This window comes from Heterocephalus glaber, unplaced genomic scaffold, assembly GCF_053883595.1.
Source record: "Heterocephalus glaber isolate CG9 unplaced genomic scaffold, H.glaber_assembly_v1.0 deba00001773, whole genome shotgun sequence".
Lineage (NCBI taxonomy): Eukaryota > Metazoa > Chordata > Mammalia > Rodentia > Bathyergidae > Heterocephalus > Heterocephalus glaber.
In genome coordinates this window covers 7,385,573-7,404,651 of record NW_028258463.1, presented here as the reverse complement: position 1 = coordinate 7,404,651, position 19,079 = coordinate 7,385,573, and the positions used below count along the sequence as shown (strand labels likewise).

The 19,079-nt window shown below is 42.6% G+C and overlaps 1 protein-coding gene across 3 annotated transcripts in view; it reads right to left on the bottom strand.

Annotated features, from left to right (window-relative positions):
- The window catches only part of Znf652 (zinc finger protein 652), a 54,837-nt gene that overhangs the window by 20,822 nt on the left and 14,936 nt on the right, over positions 1 to 19,079 (bottom strand). Inside the window, exon 1 of one of the 3 annotated variants that reach the window (XM_004859650.4) lies at positions 7,106 to 18,781. The exons of the other annotated variants lie outside the window; for them this stretch is intronic. The gene's annotated coding sequence lies outside the window, so the exon portion shown is untranslated. Of the gene's footprint in view, positions 1 to 7,105; positions 18,782 to 19,079 lie in introns of those variants that run through there. 3 annotated transcript variants of the gene reach the window in all.

Below are 19,079 nucleotides of genomic sequence, written 5' to 3'. Positions count from 1 at the left end.
TCTTACTTTTTCTCTTTCCAGAAAATTTAAATATCTCCTAATAAGACAATAATTTTACAAAACCCAAACTATATTATAGATATTACCACCTTCCATTTTCCATTATCTAAGAGTCAGTGCATCAATCCTAACTTACTAGAGGTCAACTTCATTTAGTTTTTTACAGGACTCTAAGTGGATACTCTCAGCTCTAATACTTGAGGGTAGTGAGAAGCACATAAAAAATAACCTTCACTGACACCTGGAGCTGCTCATTTCATTACAGATGTTTAAACTCATCTCTCTAGTGGTAACAGAACAATACAAGTTCATCTATTCTTATAAATCATTTTCTACTATATCATAATATAAATTCCAAAATAAAATGGGTCATGGCTTAGTGTCTCCCTGTAACTAATGTATACAAATTCTCCCCCAAAATAGTGGTGTGTATGTTGGGGGGATGTATAAATTGAGAAGCAACAAGATCTGGTAGTGTAAAAATCTGACCAGCCGGGGATTTAGCTCAGTGGCATCAACGCCTGGCTCGAAAGTGCAAGGTCCTGAGCTCAATCCCCGGTACTCAAAACAAAACAAAACAAAAAACAGTAAGTATAGCTTCTAGAATGTGCCTTTTTTTCAATGCTTCTTTTCTTCTAAATTCCTTAAAAAATAAGTTTACAATCTTCAAAAACGTTTACTTACGTTTAGTTTTAACAGAGAAACAATTTTGTTCCCTGAAAAGCTTTGTTAATTTTTACAAATTCAACAGGTTAGGGCGGGGGATTTAGCTCAGTGGTCTCACCGCCTGCTGCAGAAGCGCAAGGACCCGAGTTCGATCCCTGGTACCAAAAAAAAAAAAAGAAAAAAAAAAGGGAGAGAGAGCAAATTCAACAGGTTTTTTTTCACATTAAAGGAAGTACCTAAGCATCTTCCTGGTACTTTCAAAAGACAGCCCCCCCACCCCCGCCTTGAGTCCTTTCAAGGTGGAAGGCAACCTCGCCCCAAGTGGCTTCCCATGCTCCCTGTGCTCCCTCTGGACCAAAGCCCCTGCTGTCCCAGCACTGCCCACTGCCAGCCCGCTGGTGCAAGGCAGAAGTGAGAGAGAGAGCACTGACCCTCCAGGAGGAGCGGGCCAAGTTGGAGACTGAGGCTGCAGGGAAAGTGCTGCACACCTGTGGGCTGCTTGCCAGGAGTGGACCTCAAGGAAGGACGCAAAGCATGTGCATGTGTCTTCCGACAGTAGCGCTCTGATGCTTCACTCAGAGTTCTGCTACTTTCACAGAAGGCTCTTGACTTCTGTCTCCTCATTAGGAAAGTGCATTAGCGACACATTTGCCGAGTGACAAGTATTGACACTGTGTTTGGAAGGCCACATTGTTATCAACATCTACTATATGGCTAACCTGAGCAACAAAAGCATGAACCAATGTGAAAGTTTAGAAGAGAGAGAAACCACACATATTTGTGGCATCTGGGAAAGTGTTGCAAAGAACACATCTCAGAAACACTTTGAAGCGCAGGTAGGTTATAGATGGGCAGAAATAAAGGCAGAATAGGCCTCCCTTGAGCCTCGCTGCTCCACTGTGAGTCGTCCGAGTGATGGAGCCAGCACTAGGCTTCTGGCTTTCTAACTCCTAATTCCAGTTTACCTAGTCCTTTACTCACACCTGCTGAGTAATGGTAAGCAATGATCTCCAAAGACATACAGTACTTAAGTCTGGGGGTATGACAGCAGAAAAACAAAAACAAAAATCCAGAGTAGCATTGAAGGAAGTAAATACAATTTATCTGTAGCTAATGGAATTTGCATCTCCCTTCAGAATGTCCCAGTGTTAGTTCAATTCATGCAGATACACATTAATTTTCAATTTGATCTGCTTGTAGTTTTGTGGGGTTTTTTCAGAGTAATCACTTTTGGCAAACTTAAGACTCAAAAGTTAAATTGTTTTAGTTCATCTTCTTGCAATAAAACAATTAAGCTTTCAAATGGATAAAACCTAAATAAATCTGTGGACTTTGAACCTGTTCTGTAAAGTAAAAGTTACAGAAACAAAATTTACACTGAAAGCCTTTTGGCTCTCTGAGCAGCACCACTGTTCGGAGGCAAGAACCGGAACCTTACAGAATGGCAGCAAAAAGAAAGCCAAGAAGAACGTTGATCCATTTGCTAAGAAGGATTGGTACAATGTGAAGGCACCAGGCACGGTCAATATAAGAAATGCTGGAAAAACACTAGTTACTAGGACTCAAGAAACCAAAACTGCATCGGATGGGCTCAAAGGTGGTGCGTTTCAAGTGCACCTTGCTGATCTGCAGAATGACGAAGGTGCACTTAGAAAATTCAAGCTGTTCACTGAAGATGTTTAGGGCAAACACTGCCTGCCTGCCTAACTTTCACGGCATGAATCTTACCCATGTAAAATGTGTTCTGCAATCAAAAAATGGCAGACCAAGCTGGGAATTTAGCTCAGTGGTTCTGCCGCCTGCCTTGCAAGCGCAAGGTCCCGAGTTCAATCCCCGGTACCAAAAAAAGGCAGACTGTGACTGAAGCTCAGGTTGATGTCAAGGCTACCAATGGTTATTTGCTTTGTATATTCTGAGTTGGTTTTACTAAAAAATGCAACAACCAGATACAGAAAACCTCTTATGCTCAGCACCAATAGGTCTGCCAAATCCGTAAGGAAATGATGTAAACTGGGACTTGAGAGGTACAGACAAATGATGTGAAGGAAGTGGTCAATAATCTGATTCCAGATAGAACAGAAAAGGCTGATCGGACTATTCTCCCTCTTCATGAGATCTTCATTAGAAAAGTAAAAATGCTGAAGAAGCCCAAGTTTGAATTGGAAAAACCCATGAGTGTTACGGTGAAGGTGGCAGCTCTGGAAAAGCTACCAAGGATGAGACTGGCGCTAAATTTGCATGAGATGATGGGTTAGGGAGCACTAGTCCAACAGTCTGTTTAAAATCCAGATTTTTGACAGGGATAAATAAAATCCTATTTGTGAAAAAAATTTACACTGAAAAAACGGTTCTGTGTCATGGGATTATTCTAATACAGTGGTACCTCGGTTCATGAACTTAAATTCTTTCTGCAATTCTGGTCACAGAATTCATTCATTCCATGATTTTGGTTGAATTCTGCCACCAGAATCGTAGAATTCAGTTTGTGAACCACGGTACCAATGTCAATGTCTTTCATTTCCAAAACTGTCCACATTATCAACCTAGAATACACTGGACAAGCTACCAATGTTAACTTGCAAAAAGTCAACTTTTCAATAAACAAAAACCTCAGGTGACATATGTTGCTGGGCTGTACTGTAGATAAGTTTATCACAAGTATTCTCAGATGGTATAATTTTATATGGCTAATAACAGCTAATTTGAATGTAATTTCATCTAATAGAAATTTAATGTCAAACAAATATTTTTAAACAGTCCATTTAATCCATTTTCTGTAAGAAACGGAATTGAGAAATGCCTGTTACCTTCAGTCTTAGACAAAGCTTTTATAAAAATTAAATGTCATGCTTGGGGTTTAGCTCAGTGGTTTCGCCGACTGCTGCGCAAGCGCAAGGACCTGAGTTGGATCCTCCGTACCAAAAAAAAAAAAAAAAATTAAATGTCACTGTGTAAGCTCTTATACATGCATTTAAACGAGACTGTCACTGTGTTCCTTCACTTTATGCACATGTGGCTGGCAGGAGAGGGACAGAGGAGAGGCTTCTAAAGTGCTGCCTCATCACCTTCAAGCATCAACAGTCTCCACATTTTTCCACGCAGAACAACAAAAACCAATGTGCATTACTCACCACACGGTAGGTTAGGCAACCTTAACCCTCACTAATAATCACCCTAGGGCCAAAGAAGAAATTAAAACCATGAAGGATATTTAAACCATTTCCTATTATTCGATTCTAATCACAAACATCTATATGTAGGAATATAACTTAAAGGACCTGTTTTTAAAAGGAAGGTAAGCTATTTTATGTGTTGCTCTGATCTTTTCTGTTAAAATCTAACAAAGTCATAGGAAACAGAAACATCGATCTTTTACAAAAGGGAAGGAGATCAAGAGATGAGGGTGTAGTGCGGGTGTAAAAATAATTAGGATGCACTATGTACCTGCACCAACTCGCCACAAGGAATGTAATCATTGTGTACTGCAAACATGTATTAAATCAAAATTTGAGAGAAAAAAATCTGACAAAAGTCCTACTCAAATTGAATGCAGTACTCAAACAATGAGAATATACCCACAAAGCATATAACCTCAGGGCCAGGGATTTAGCTCAGTGGTGCTGCCGCCTGCCTTGCAAGTGCAAGGTCCTGAGTTTGATCCCCAGTGCCAAGAAGAAAAAAGAAGTATACATATAACCTTAGAGCTAGGGATGTAGCTCAGTGGTAGAGCACTTGCCTACTACTCATGAGGCCTGGATTTGATCCCCACAGAGGTGTCAGTCTAACACGAACCTGAAGTAAGTGCCCATTAGGAAATGAAAAGAACTTTGAGAAATGTCCTTATTAGATTCCCATACATTACAAAAATAAAAACATCAGAACTACGGGAGTTGTGTGAAGAACATCAGGTAATGTCTAAGTATGTGCATCTGACTCAAAGGCAAAGGCCAAACAGATACTGTTTTCTCATTAACAAAAAAATTCCAACACTTCAAAAAGTAACTCTTAGGAAAAAATTCTTAACCAGTCTTAAACCAAATTGTATAAACAGTCTGAAACAAAAATATTTGTTTAATTCAAACCAGAACATACCCAAAATGCAACCAATGGAAAAAGCCAAGTTGCTACCACACCTGCCTTTTCTTTCCAGCAAGCCTGGATGACCCTCTCTTTAACAACTCCAAACACTTTCGAGATTCTTTCGAAAATCACAAATCCCCTGCCAAGTGAACAAGTAAAATCTATATGCGGTTTCTGGAGATCTGCCCAATTCCAGCAACTCACCCACGAGTCCCCAGAGCCTCTGGACTCCAGGCTTAGACTAGCCGAAGAGCAGGCCTTGGGACGTGCCTTGGGATGAAGTCTCCAAACTGGGTTTTCTCTACTTTTGCCCCTTCCCTCCCATCCTGGCAGTATACACAGTGCCTGGTCCGAGAGGAACTGACAGTGGAACAAAAGGACATTAAGTCTCTAGCTACAAACAGAAAGGTCTGTACTGGCCTCCGAACACTACCCTGTTCTAATTCCAGGGAGGAAGCATGGCAGGGCCACTCAGCCAGGCAGATGGCGTTGGGCAGGCCAAGTCAGTCTCGGGGGCTCCTGTGCGCGGCTGGGGTCCAAGTGCCTACACCGCTAAGGGTGGTGTGAAGGCCTCCTCTAACCACACAGACCCACTCCTGTGTCCCACAGGAGGAGATCAGCACTGGCTCCCTCTTCTCCCTGTCTGACAAGATCCTTGCTGAAGAAGTTACGGATTATGGATGGCAGAGCACCGGTTTATGTAAATTATAGTCTGCTGTGCACAGTGTTTCATAGTGAACATGCAGTAGTGGAAATGAAGGAAAGGAAAAGATTGGGAAAGAAAAAGTTTAAAAATGAGATAGCTACAGGCTACCAAAGAAAAACATAAATTGAACTTTATTTTTAAAAATTCTCTGGCCGGGGATTTAGCTCAGTGGTGCTGCCATCTGCCTCGCAAGTGCAAGGGCCTGAGTTCAATCCCAGTAGCAAAAAATAAAAAAAAAATAAAAAATAAAAATAAAATAATAAAAATAATAAAAAAAATACCAGCACTCAGGAGGCTGAGGCAGGAGGATTATCTCAAGTTCAAGGTCAGCCAGGAATACATAGCAAGACCCTGTCTCAAAAAGCAAAACAACAAAAAAGCCAGGTGTGGTGGGATATACTTGTAATCCTAGCACTTGGGTGCTTGAGGCAGGAGTTGTCACCATGAGTTTAAGGCCAGCCTGGGCAACATAGTGAGACCTTGTCTCAAAGATTTAAAAAAAAAACAAAACACCCAACAACACCTGTGCATCAAAAATCGCTATAAAAAAGAGACAACATGGCCGGGGATTTAGCTCAGTGGTTTCGCCGCCTGCTGCACAAGCACAAGGATGCAAGTTCGATCCCCGATACCAAAAAAAAAAAAAAAAAAGAGAGACAATACATAAAATAGGAAAATCATGATCTGATAAGGGTCTAAGAGCCAGAATATATAAATAACTCATACACTGGAACAATAAAAAGACAAAATGCTCAAGATAAAAATGTGGAAAGGATTTAAATAGACATTTCTCCTACGAAGATATACAAGTAGCCAACAGGAACAGTAAATGATCTTACTATCTTTAGTCACTAGAGAAATGTAAATCAAGACCACAATGCAGTACCACTTCACACCTACTAGTGTGGCTACAATAAAAAGGTACAACATAACAAGTGTTGCCAAGGATGTGGGAAAATCAGAAACCTCCTCCATTCCTAGTGAGAATACACTTTGGAAAACAGTTTGGCAGATTATCAAACAGCTACCATGTGACCCAGGAATTCCAATCCTAGGCATACACCCAAGAGATCTGGAAATATGCTCAGCGTTCCTATAAAAATGATCACAGATATATACACAGCAGCATTATTTATAACAGTCAAAAAGCGCTCCGCACCACACACAGGGTATTATAGGCCGTGAAAGGGAGTGAAGACTGGCACAGTACAACACAGGGAGCCCTGAAAACACCACAAAAGCCACATCATTGTAGGAGCCAACGTACAGGAAACAGAATAAACAAATCCACACAGACAAAGCACACCAGGGACTAACAGGGGTAGCGGCAGGGAGGCGCGGGGACTGCCACTCATGAGTTCCAGGTTTCTCTGTGGGGCACTGAAAATGTTCCAAAAATAAACACTGATGATGGCTGTGCAACTCTGAGAACGCACTAAGAACCAGGTATTATGGTATGCAAATTATACACAGTACAATAAAAATAAAATGAAACAGACTAAACACTAACAGTCCAAAGATGATCTGAAGCAGGAAGATGAATGAAAATAATTACGGTATTTTAAATAAGATGACGCTGACTCGCTGGGAGGCTCCCCAAGCAGAAGTGAGGCTCCCTCGGCAGCGACGCAGCCGACAGAGGAGCATAGTTACCTTGCGCCGGAGTCCGAGGACCTGGTTGGGCTGCACGTGCACTTCTTCCGTCCTGTGCGGCGGGCGAGCTTGCCTTCCCAGCCCTCTGTGTTTCCAAGTGTGAACTCAAGGACGCCCTTCCACCACTAACATTTAACTTTTCCACAACTTGTGCTGATCATTGTTGACTCATCTTTTGCCTAATTCATCTGGTTGCCACTGATAATTCCTGACTTCTCAACATTAAGAGCTGTGACATACTACCCCTTTGCCCCGCCCCACCCTGCCATGTTCTCCCTTGTTGTTTTCGTTTGTTTTTTGGTTTTTTGAGACAAAGTCTCAATGTGTAGTCCAGGCTGGCCTTACATTTACTATGTAGCCCAGCCTGGACTCAAACTCATGGTGATCTTCCTGTCTCAGCCTCCGGAAGGCCAGGATTACAGGTGTTGCACCCAGCACCTCTTACTGTTTTAAAAAATGTGCCTTTAAAAATGTGCATTCTAGGGGCCGGGGATTTTAGCTCAGTGGTTCCACTGCCTGCCTCGCAACCACAAGGTCCTGAGTTCGATCTCTGGTACCCCCCCCCCGAAAAATGTGCATTTTGGGCCGAAGATTTGACTCAGTGGCATTGCACCTGCCTCGCAAGTGCAAGGTCCTGAGTTTGATCCAGGGTACCGCAAAAAAAAAGAAATGTGCATTTAGGTCATACTTTTATTTACTTATTTTTTACTAACTAAAACAGCCAATCATAGTATCTTGGTTAGACTGTAAAGTGTTATCATGATTTCCATTTGCCTCTTTGAAAAATTAGCTTATGAATCTATCTGGGGACACCTGGGTTAAGGAAACAGAACACAGTCTTGAAATAAATATGATGCCTAAAGAACTCAAGGCTACAAACTTAGCCATGGAACAGGTGAGTTTTTCCAAACAAATGGGTCTACTGCACTTTCTCAGGGGGAGAGAGGTATGACTACACTCAGAAGCTTCCATGACTGATTCTCTCCAGTCCTCCACCCCAATCCAGAGGCAGCCAGAAACAAAAACCTAAGTCAGCCTGGTAATGATGTCACACCATTTCAGGAGTAAAGGCCAAAGCGACCAGCTGCTCCTCAGGCAGTGTTGAGCAAAGTTTTACTGAAAAGACCCCTCGAGGACCCTTGCTTCTCGGGGAGACCCACGCAACAGGGAGAGGCTGACTGCTGTGGCCTGGGCTGGCATCCTCACTACACTGGCTTAGGGTGCACGAGTCTCCCAAGACATCCAGCATACCATGGCTTCACAGTGATGGATTTTATTAAAGACAGCAGCTTCTATGTAAGTGCCTGTGTCTTTTTTCCTCAGATAGAGAAATCCATTTTTAATTTTTTTCTGCTATAAAGGTGAAGTTTATAGGTAAATGAGTTTATACAATAAACATTTTTAATTTCTATACCCCAGTCACTCATAAATTTTGACTATCACCTGCATGCAAAGAACTAAAACTCTAGTACAAGGAGAAGATAGTTATTTATTCCTTCAAATAATAATAATAATAACTTTTTTTTTTTTGGTACCGGGGATCAAACTTGGGTCCTGGCACTTGCGCAGCAGGCAGTGAAAACACTGAGCTAAATCCCCGGCCCCTTCAAATAATTATTATATTGACCCTAACTTCACAAGCTTAAAATCTGGTCAAGCAAAACTACAGACACAGAAAATAAGTCATGATTGCTGAATTAAACAAACGTTGAGTTTTGAAAAGATGGCATGAAATGACTGAAAAGGGCATGAAAAGGAAGGCCTGGACACGCTGTGAAAGGCTGTGAAGAACGTGAGATCCTTGCAGGGGCCGGGAGGAGGAGAGTAAAAGCCATCACAGGCCAGGAGCGTGCGTAAGGGCCGGGCAGAGCCACCTGCCCAAAAACTCCTGGGTGTGAGCGTGTGATGAGAATGAGAGGACAGCAGGGACACAGATGTAGGGCTGGGGGTGCAGGCACCACGGCAAGTGGCAGAGAGAGCCACAAAGTGGAGACCGACGGAATGTGCTCTTTAAAGAGGAGGGAGAAGGAAAAAAAAAAAGACGAGGGAGAAGAAAGAAAAAGTGATCAAAAATGACGCAGAGAATTAGGACTCCACTCCTATGACTTCTGCTCTTACCAGTGAGATACATTTCCCTATTTTCAGTTAGATTTTCTACTCTTTAAAGGCAATGCTTTGTGATTGCAACTCAGACATTCGGGTAGAGCTGTCAAGCACAGGTTGACAATGAATCTCCAGACTGGGGCTGGGGTGAGGGCTGAAGGCAGATGCTGACAGCGCCTGGCTTCTGACCATCGGACTGAAGACTTCTCCACTTTCTGCTGGCGTGGAAGCAGCACCAATGGAACATGTGCCCTGCTGGTACCGCTCAGTGCCAGGGTGCTTGCGTGGCATGCACAGGCCCTGGGTCTGACCCTCTTCCCCAGCTAGCAATCCCAATGCTGGGGAACAGCAGCGAGCCACTGCTCTGGGTGGCGTGGTCACAGGGAACAGCATTCCACAGAGCGCTCTGCTGGCAGCTGTGCTGTCCAGGGGGCCAGGTGTAGTAAATGGAGTTTTCACTTATGATATGTTCACTTTGTGATGGGTTCAATTTATGATCTGTCTCCCAAATATAGACACTAAGTTTGAGGTCAGCTAGGGCTACACAGTGAGACTGTCTCCAAAAAAAATGGAAGAAAGTCACAGTGAGGTAAAAGAAAAGTACTAAACTACAAAGCACTGGAGACAAGAGATTAAAACAATTTTTTAAAAAAATGTATGGGCCAGGGATTTAGCTCAGTGGTTTCGCTGCCTGCTGCGCAAGCGCAAGGACCCGAGTTCGATCCCCAGTACCAAAAAAAAAATGTCTGGAAAGAACTGGTCACCTACATCAAATACTGCTAAACAACCAGTGAGACAGAAAAAAACATGACCACTAAATTTCATGCTTGAATAATTCCTTAACATGAAGGCCCGTGTCCTTTCAGTACTTCCTCCCCGAGAAGCTAAGCCTAGCGCTGAGTACATAAAGGTTAAAGGCCCACTTACTTGAGCAGGGCTCCAGTGGGTGAGGAAGGAATGGAGCTGAGGAGCTGAAGGGGGAGAGGGACGAGAACCTGGAACAGAGGTGAGCTCAGTTTTCAAAGATGGATGAGAGTTGAGCATGGTACCTGCTGACAAGGTGGCTCATCTCTTGCTACAAGACAACTCCCCTACAGAAAAACATTCTGGAATTCATTGTATTAGGAGTAGAGTAGGGGGTTACTCCATTAAGATCTTAAAATTTATACCAGGTATGGTTGAAAAAATGATGTTTAAATTTTTAAAACAGTTATTACAGTAAAAGACACATTGCCAATGATCTTCTCAAAATCCCTCCTCGCTTTGAACTCTTATCCCTCCCTTTTCGCCACTTTCTGAAGTGGTTCCAGAAGTCCTTTTTTGTGTTTGGTTGTGCTGTCGTGGCTGCCTTGACACACTGAACTGACTCAAAATGTTTACCTTTCATGGTCGTTTTGACTTTGGGGAAGAGCCAGAAGTTGCCCGCTGCCAAATCCGGTGAATGAGGTGGATGAGCACACAGCACTGTGCTGTGGAGCTGCCTTCCCCCTGCGCGGCACAGGCAGCAGCAGCACCGCAGCTCCGAGCACACCTCCTAGACACTCATGAGGACCCCAGGGCTGCCTCATAGTGTGGCCCGCTGATGGGATAAGTGTGTTGGAAGTGAGGGGAGCATTCTGATGGGGATTAATGACAGTGTGTCTTTCACTGTAATAAATGTTTAAAATGTAAACCTTCACTGTACATGCCAATCACTCCTTGTATATAGAAGTGTGATACAGGCACAACTTGAAACTCCACTGCACTTCAGAACACATCTACCGAAAGAAAATAGATGGATGCTTTAAAAAATTGTAATAACAAACAGCAAAGTACTTAACTTTTTCTTTGTTTTTTGGTACCGGGGATTGAACTTGGGTCCTTGTGCTTGTGAGGCAGGCAGCGAAACCACTGAGCTAAATCCCTGGCCCACTTTTTCTTGTTTGTATTATAAAGATGATTTTAAAAACTAAAACACTAACTCAAAGTACTGAGCCACCAAATCACAGATTTTTTTAAAGCTAAGGAAATGTATGTTCTATATACATAAAACCATTTGAATGCCCTTGTAAGATACTTTCAGCCTATAAAAAACACTTTCTCAAAGCTGAAGCATTTCCCCCTTTGGTCTTACTGAAAAAAAAAAAGGTGGTCTTGAGGTAAGTTTTCTATAAGCTTATACACAGCAACCACATTAGAAAATAATAAAATATTTTTAGGTTCATTTTGGAAAATTCTAAATTTTAAAACCACTCCCAATTAAAATATGACCACTTCAAAGACAAGGGATAATTTCAAAGTTCAGACCAAAGCAGCATTTGATAGAAACCACTGTGCACTGCGGGAGCGGTAACCCAGTTTCATTCTGAGTGTGACGTTTGCTGCCCTCAAGAGAACTGCAACTTTCGAGCAAGGTATTTTCATTAGATGCCTGATAACAGGTAAGACAGAGGGGGAAAATCAGTACATTTTCATGCTGCACCGTACGCACCTCACCTCCTGGTTTACAGGAAGAGAGGCATGCTCTTATGAACAAACATATCCGACCCTATTGACAGGCTCTGTGCATTACTGGTGACAACACCACAATTTCAACTCAAGGCTGAAATATACAACATGTGCCAACTTCACAAGAAAAACCTCATCACACAAAATTATTCTCTGCTATTTGCTCAGTGGCATAACAATTGCTCAGTAATAACCTGAGCTGGGAAAGCTGCTGAAAGATATTCAAATACACAAAGGTTTTCTCCACATTAAATTCCCTTTTCCCCAAATGCCACTCTTGGGGCTGCACTGTGGTAACTGCACGCTCACAGGACAGAAGTCCCCAGGACTCATGTTTCTGAACAAACCACCTGTTCACTGTGCTACCTCCCCAAAAATGCCACAACAGTTACTTTCAGGGTAGAAAATCATTAGTAACAACGCACTTCAGACATTTGTATTTTAACCATGCTGGAATGTCTGAAAAAACGATCCTGTGAGCTGCAAAGCACTGAGCTCTGGAGGGAGAGGACAGACGCGGGATTCCACACAGATGAGTGGAGCATGGGGCCTGGATGGGGAGATGGCTCTTACAGCATGAGTTTCCCAACCTGGAGAAACCTCAAGGCTTCACAATGTATGTGCTGTAAATAGGCACAGCCAGCTTAAAACCTTAATGTTCGGCTTGCTTACTTCTGTTTTAAAATAACTTTTCTCATATACCAAACCCAGAGCACAGTCAAGGTAACCAAACCACGTGACCAGGCAGGTGGCCTGGAGATACCTGAGTCTAATCTCCCATCATCTATTTATGGGGAAGAAAATTTTAATTAGTAATAAGGAATTTCACTATAATATCTTCAAATATACTTTCCCTTTCCATAACCAAAGAATTTTCAGACTAGATTATACCAATGTAAATTTTCTATCACTACTTTTAGTAACATCTTCATTTCAATCACGCAAGGTTCAAGGAATCACTTTCTTCCCTTTCCTGGCTCCTAAGTCACAGAGTTCCCCCAGGTAAGTGTTAGTCTCTTCATGAATGGTTAAAGGATGAATCTTTTAGCCAATAGACCTTCATCTCCTCCATTCATAAAGTGATGAAAACCTGTAATCCCAGCTACTTGGGAGGCTGAGGCAGGAGGATTATACATTTGAAGCCAGCCTGGGTAATTTAGTGAGATCCTGTCTCAAAATAAAAATTTTAAAAGGGCTGAGTGTGTAGTTCAGTTGTAGAGCACTTGCCTAGCACATGCAAGGCTCTGGGTCTGATTCCCAGTACTGTGAAAAAAAAATCATTGCATATATAACTGCTATGCTTGACTTTTCCTGAAGATAAAATCCAACCAGACAATAGATGACTTTTTTCTTGGTGGGGAAGTGGATGTGAGGGGTGGTGGTAAGGAGGTTATCCAGATTTTCTCATTTCTTTACAATGAATATACACTATTCCTACAGTAAGCAAGCCAACTGACCAGGAACTTAAATGAATTCATCAAAATCATTCGGATCCAATGTCTAACACTTCCATTTATTTTTTATTTGTTTTTGGTATTTTTGAGACAAGGTCTTGCTGTGTAGTCCAGGCTGGCCTTGAACTGGAGGCAATTCTCCTGCCTCGGCCTCCCAAGTGTTTGGGATTACAGGTGTGTGCCACCATGCCTGGCTTAACACTTGCATTTAGATCCAAAGATTCATGACAGGAAGTTAAAAAAAATGCAAACATAATTTAAGAAACTCTTAAAATCTACACTAAGCCTTAACATATTAGCAAATTTTTATTAAGACTCACCAAATATTTACACTGTCAGAGACACAACTAGAAGCACAACAGATAGGATCTGTCCTCTCAGGAGGCTTAGCCATCTCACCAATAAAAGGGTGTGGCCATTTGTCCTAGTTTATACTTGCTTCTCCCAGAGTAACTGTTAATAGTGCCCCCCCTTTCCAGTGTGGACAATAAATGATGTGCTTACTCTATTCATTAAAAAACATACTACCCAGGGGCCGGGGATTTAGCTCAGTGGTGCCACCGCCTGCCTCGAAAGCACAAGGTCCTGATTCAATCCCTGGTACAAAAAAAAAAAAAAATACTACCATTCCTACAGTGTTATTATATGATTAAACTTATTTTAGGGCCAGGGATTTAGCTTAACAGTGCTGCGCCTGCCTACAAGTGCAAGGTCCTGAGTTTGATCCCTGGTACTGGAAAAAAAGTTTTCAAACTTATTTTAGACATTCATCTAGTTCTGATATGTAATGAAATAAAAAATTTGCTTTACTCAAATAAGAGTAAATAAAATCAAATTTATCACATCAAAATGTACACAAAGTAAATAAATTAAACAAAATTTTTTTCTTTTCTTTTTTTTTTTTTTGCGTTTTTTTGAGACATAGTCTTGCCATGTAGTTCAGGCTGGCCTTAAACTCTCAGTGATTTTCCTGCCTCAGCCTCCTCCAGTGCTGGGTTTACAGGCATGCACCACTATGGTTGGAGATGAATTTATTTTTTTTCCCCGGTACTGGGGATCAAACTCAGCACCTTGCACTTGTGAGGCAGGGGCGGTGCCAATGAGCTAAATCCCCGGCCCTTCAGCAATGAATTTTTAAAATGAAGTCCCTTGAAGGCAGATAGTTTGGGTTTGTTTGCTTTAAAGGGAAAGGAGTCTCAAAACTCCTGGGCACTTATTTTTACAGTGTTCTAGCTAATAACTGAAGAAGAGAATACAAAACCAGGTATTATTTTGCAATCCCCAAGAAGAAACAATGTTCCCTGGTAGAATTATATACTACCATCTATTAAATAACCTTGCTCTATGCCTGCAAAAAGAATCAGACCATAATCATCCAATTAAGACTATAGGTCTAAAAGACAATTTTCAGGAAACAAAAGGAACTGAGGAACATGTCAAATGACACCATAAGGATGCAGCCAGCGGACTGCAGATACAGACAACTATGCAATAAGTGATCTGTATTCCCCAACAGAAAATTTTAAGGGCAGCGGAGGCATGCGACCCACCCAGCCTGTAGAGCGGAAATTTACACATAAGAACCAAACACTCTTCTCTGGATCCTAGTTCCAACAAACTGAAAAAAACCTATGAGTCAAGTGAGAAATATAAACACTGACAGCATATTTAATGATGCTGAGAAAGTTTGCTAGTGTAATAATGTTATTGTAGTTGTTGTCTTAAGAATAATTTTATATTAATAAATAACATGATGTGATGTCTGGAATTGCTTCAAATGTGAGGCAGGCAGGGTAGGTAGGGGTGAGCGGTGGATATGGATGTAGAAACAAGATTGGCCCAGTTCACACTCCTCTCTCTAGAATATAAAAAGGGTTTTATTTTTCCCAAAACCAATACAACAGCCTTCTTTGAAAGGTCAAAATAATATCATAACTGAGAAACACAGGACAGTATGACCTGATAATAACTACAAAATCTAATCATTTGATGTGACCAGGGGAGGAGAGGAAGTCAGTGTGAGTGTGAAAATCCCTCCATATTATAACTAATTTTCTCTTTATACCACTTATATTTCATATGTCTAAAAGCAATATGGTGTATTTCTGAGTTAATAAAAATTCAAAATATGCTAACACATCGTGATTAAAGGTATAAAAGAAACATGAAATGTGTTAGAAGGAAAACATTTTCTTAGTGAAGTCATCCCTCCGTCAGGGTTAAGAGTCTAACCCTCTAACCTTGTAGTTACTACTACACCCCAAACATGACTTCGCTTTTTTTTTTGTACCAGGGATCGAACTCAGGACCTGGTGCCACTGAACTAAATCCCCAGCATGACTTCACTTTTAACATTTCAAGGGCAGAATAATAAAACGGAACCACAGACGTCTCTTGTCTTTCAGCAGAACTCACCATGCAGCTCTGGCCACAGGCAGGGGTTCAGGTGTGAGCTGCTCAAGTGCGCAGCCAGCATTTACAGTGCTGGTGTCAAAGTCACTCCACACAGTCCCCCGTGGACACACACCATGCCCTGGGGTCTCTGCAGAGTGGAGAGACTGTCCTCCAAACAAAGGGTGTGTGTTCCCGCTGCGAGGTCCAGGGGAGCAGAAAACCACTGCAGAGGGTTCTCTAAATTCACTGCACTGGGAAGTGATGGATTCCCTTCTGGGTCAGCCAGCCCCTGTCACTGGACAGCAGGCACAAGGGTCTCAAGCAGCCCCAGGTGCAGCCTGCCCGGCTCAATGCAGTTCACCCCCTCTCTGTAGCAGCAGATAGCAGCTGGCCTCAGGTTGAAACTGCATCTTAGTAGCCAGCACCTCTGACTGGGGTTCAGGGTGTACTTGCCTTTACCTAGATATCTAATGCAGCAACACACTAAGGTCCAGCTGCTGAAATCTTCAGCTTCCCTGTTCCAACTGCTGACACAACACCCAGTCCATCAGAACCATCTCTCTGCTGCCCTCTTAAGCCACCCTACACAGAGAGTGTCAGAATGTGGACTACAACTCCCTGGCTACAAAACCTTCAGTGGTTTCTAGGGCCTTGGACTAAATCACAACTCCTTCTCCACCTGAGCCCAGCATTCCTGGTCATGGATCTCAAAGTCCTCCTTTCCTTCCTACCTAAGTCCTTATGCTATTTTTCACTTGCACCCTGGCTTTTCCTATCTCTGAAACTGTATGTCACTCATGCCTCCTACCCAGAACCCCCTCCCACGCTCTCCCACAGTAAATCCTGGCCGTCCCTCAGGAACTGGCTCCAGCGCACCTCTCCCCAGAGTGGCTCCTGACCGCCTAGGCAGAGATTTCCCCACCTAACCCTGTGTAACACAGGGCTTTCACCTAACACACCACAGCCTGAATGCTGTGGCTTTTCTGTAAGTTCTGTCTCTCCCACTACAAGCTCTTTGACAGAAAGGAAAGAGATGTGCCCACCCCATGCCACCTAATGCACTGCTCTGCCCGAGGCATGCCCAGGACACACGTGCCAATGCAGGTCCCTGAGCTTAGCCCACTGCTTTACCCGACACACACGGCAAATGCCGTTCTGCCCAGAAAGAGGCACTTCAGATTTAGCATGTGCTTTCTCATGGTTTTTTTTGCCTCCTGGAATACTCGAGGATTTTTTTTTCTGTTAAAAAAAAATGTGGCCTGGCATGGTGGTGCATGCCTGTGATCCCAGGAGCACTCTGAGAGGCTGAGGCAGGAGGATTACAAGTTCGAGCCCAGTCTGGGCAACTTCGCAAGACCATGTCTCAAAGATAAAAAGTGGGGGGATAAAAAAAGGGCTGGGGATACAGCTCAGTGGAAAGGCCCTGGCTTCAATACCAGTAAAGCAGAAAAATGCGGGTGTTAATGGAGTATTTAAGGGTTCCCTTTAAATTGGAGGAATAGTGATCCATATCTATTTGATGCGGCCAATTCCCTCTTCCTCTGCCATAAACTGTGCTGCTTAAGAAATGATTCAAATGAATGAATCTGGATGCCACAATTTGCCTCAAGAAGGATGCTTCCCATTAGTGAAAATACCCAGGTACTGCCCCATCTGAAAAGGTATTTCGCCTCAGGGCCAGCCCTCCTCTCTCAAGAACCACAACGTATTTCAATTCTTAAACCTTTCTGCCTTCAGGACTCTCCACCACGTTCTCAATTAGCAGCCAACTTCCAATGCACAGGGTGGGCAACTTCCCAGGAACTCCTAGGGGTGTGTGTGTGTGTGTGTGTGTGTGTGTGTGTGTGTGTGTGTGTGTGTGTGTGGACAGGGGCAAACAGTGCACTGCTAGGGCCCAAGCACAAGCAAGTGCAAGAATCCTGCTCTGCCAGGAACCAGGAGAGGCCGGGGAGTGCCCCAGCCCTGCCCTAAAGAGCCCTGGGGCAGAACTGTCGTGAATGTCAAGATAATTTCAAAGATACTAATGTCTGAAGATAACTTACATTTGTTTAAACAAATACAGAGAGCCAGATGCATTATGTATAATACATGTGCACAATGTATGTTACAAGCTACAACAGAAAGTCATCTGTGAATAGGCACTCAAGCTGTTTAAGAGCTTAATCTAAGATGTTTCCAAATAGAAAAGGAATACTGTTAAAACTAAAGAAATCTGAATTAACTCTGAAGCCTAGTTAATAGTAATACAGTACAGTAAACCAATGTTGGTTTCTTCCTTCTGAGGAGCACACCATGCTTATGGAAAATTTTATCAACAGGGAAACTGGGTAAGGGTTACATGGCAGCAATCCTGCTTCAGCCTCGTGAGTGCTGGGATTCTAGGTGTGCGCCACTGCATCTAGCTTAAACTGTAATCTTTCTAAGCATTCTCAAGTTTACTTGGTAGACTATCAACTAGCAAGTAGGCATGGTTTTTCACCAGAATCCATGTACAAATGTGTAAGTATGTTTTATGGCACAAATCTCAATTTGGCTAATGCCAAGATAACCCGGCTGACTCTGGCATTACCTGGCACCCCCAGCGCCAGCTCAGCACACAGTATGGATGTGGAACAGCTGCCTGAGAGCCACTCTGTCTGGTCTCCTGACTGCGAGGCATGTGCACTTCTGGACTCGGCCACAAAGAACTCCCCACTGGAAGGACAGGAAGATGTGCATGAGGGTATCGGTCACAGCAGACTTTATGAAGACAGACCGGAAACCCAAAAAAGGGCACAGAGAGACACAGGCAAACTATGAAGTCATCTGACTTGTGATAAAGATTTATTAACTGATACATTAATGCAGCCGCATGGAAAAAGATTAAAGAACGTGAGTGGGGATCCTAAAAGTTTGTAGAGTAAAAACATGAACATATTTGTGCGCATGTGTGCGTACATTGAGAGAGACTCTTAGGACAGAAGGAAGAGAAGAAAGGAGATACTTTTATTTATTTTCTTCATTTTTTTGTACTTGTAAAATAAGCATGTATAATTTTTTTTTGATAGGGTCTATGCAGCCCAGGCTGGCCTTGAACTCACTTGCAGCCATCCTCCTGCCTCAGCCTCCCAGGTGCTGGGATTACAGGCGTGCGCCACCACACCTGGCACATTTATAATTTTTAAAGAAAAATAGTGAATAATTAGTTTTAATATATAGAAAGAATCTATATAATTAAAGAATCTATATAGAAAGAATCTGTCTTATAGCCAAAAGACATTAAGGGCAATAAAGTTTTTAAAAGTGATTCCTATTTGTGACAAAATATTCGTTATTAAATTTACTCTAAGTTATAATCCTATAAAGCTAAGAAATACAAAAACACTATATATAAGCCAAGAGTCTCTAGGTTGTCCATGTTTCTTTTTTTTTTTTTTTGGTACCGGGGATTGAACTTGGGTCCTTGCGCTTGCAAGGCAGGCAACAGAACCACTGAGCTAAATCCCCAGCTCAAGGTTGTCAATGTTAATTACAACATCATGAATGTAAGCTTAGCT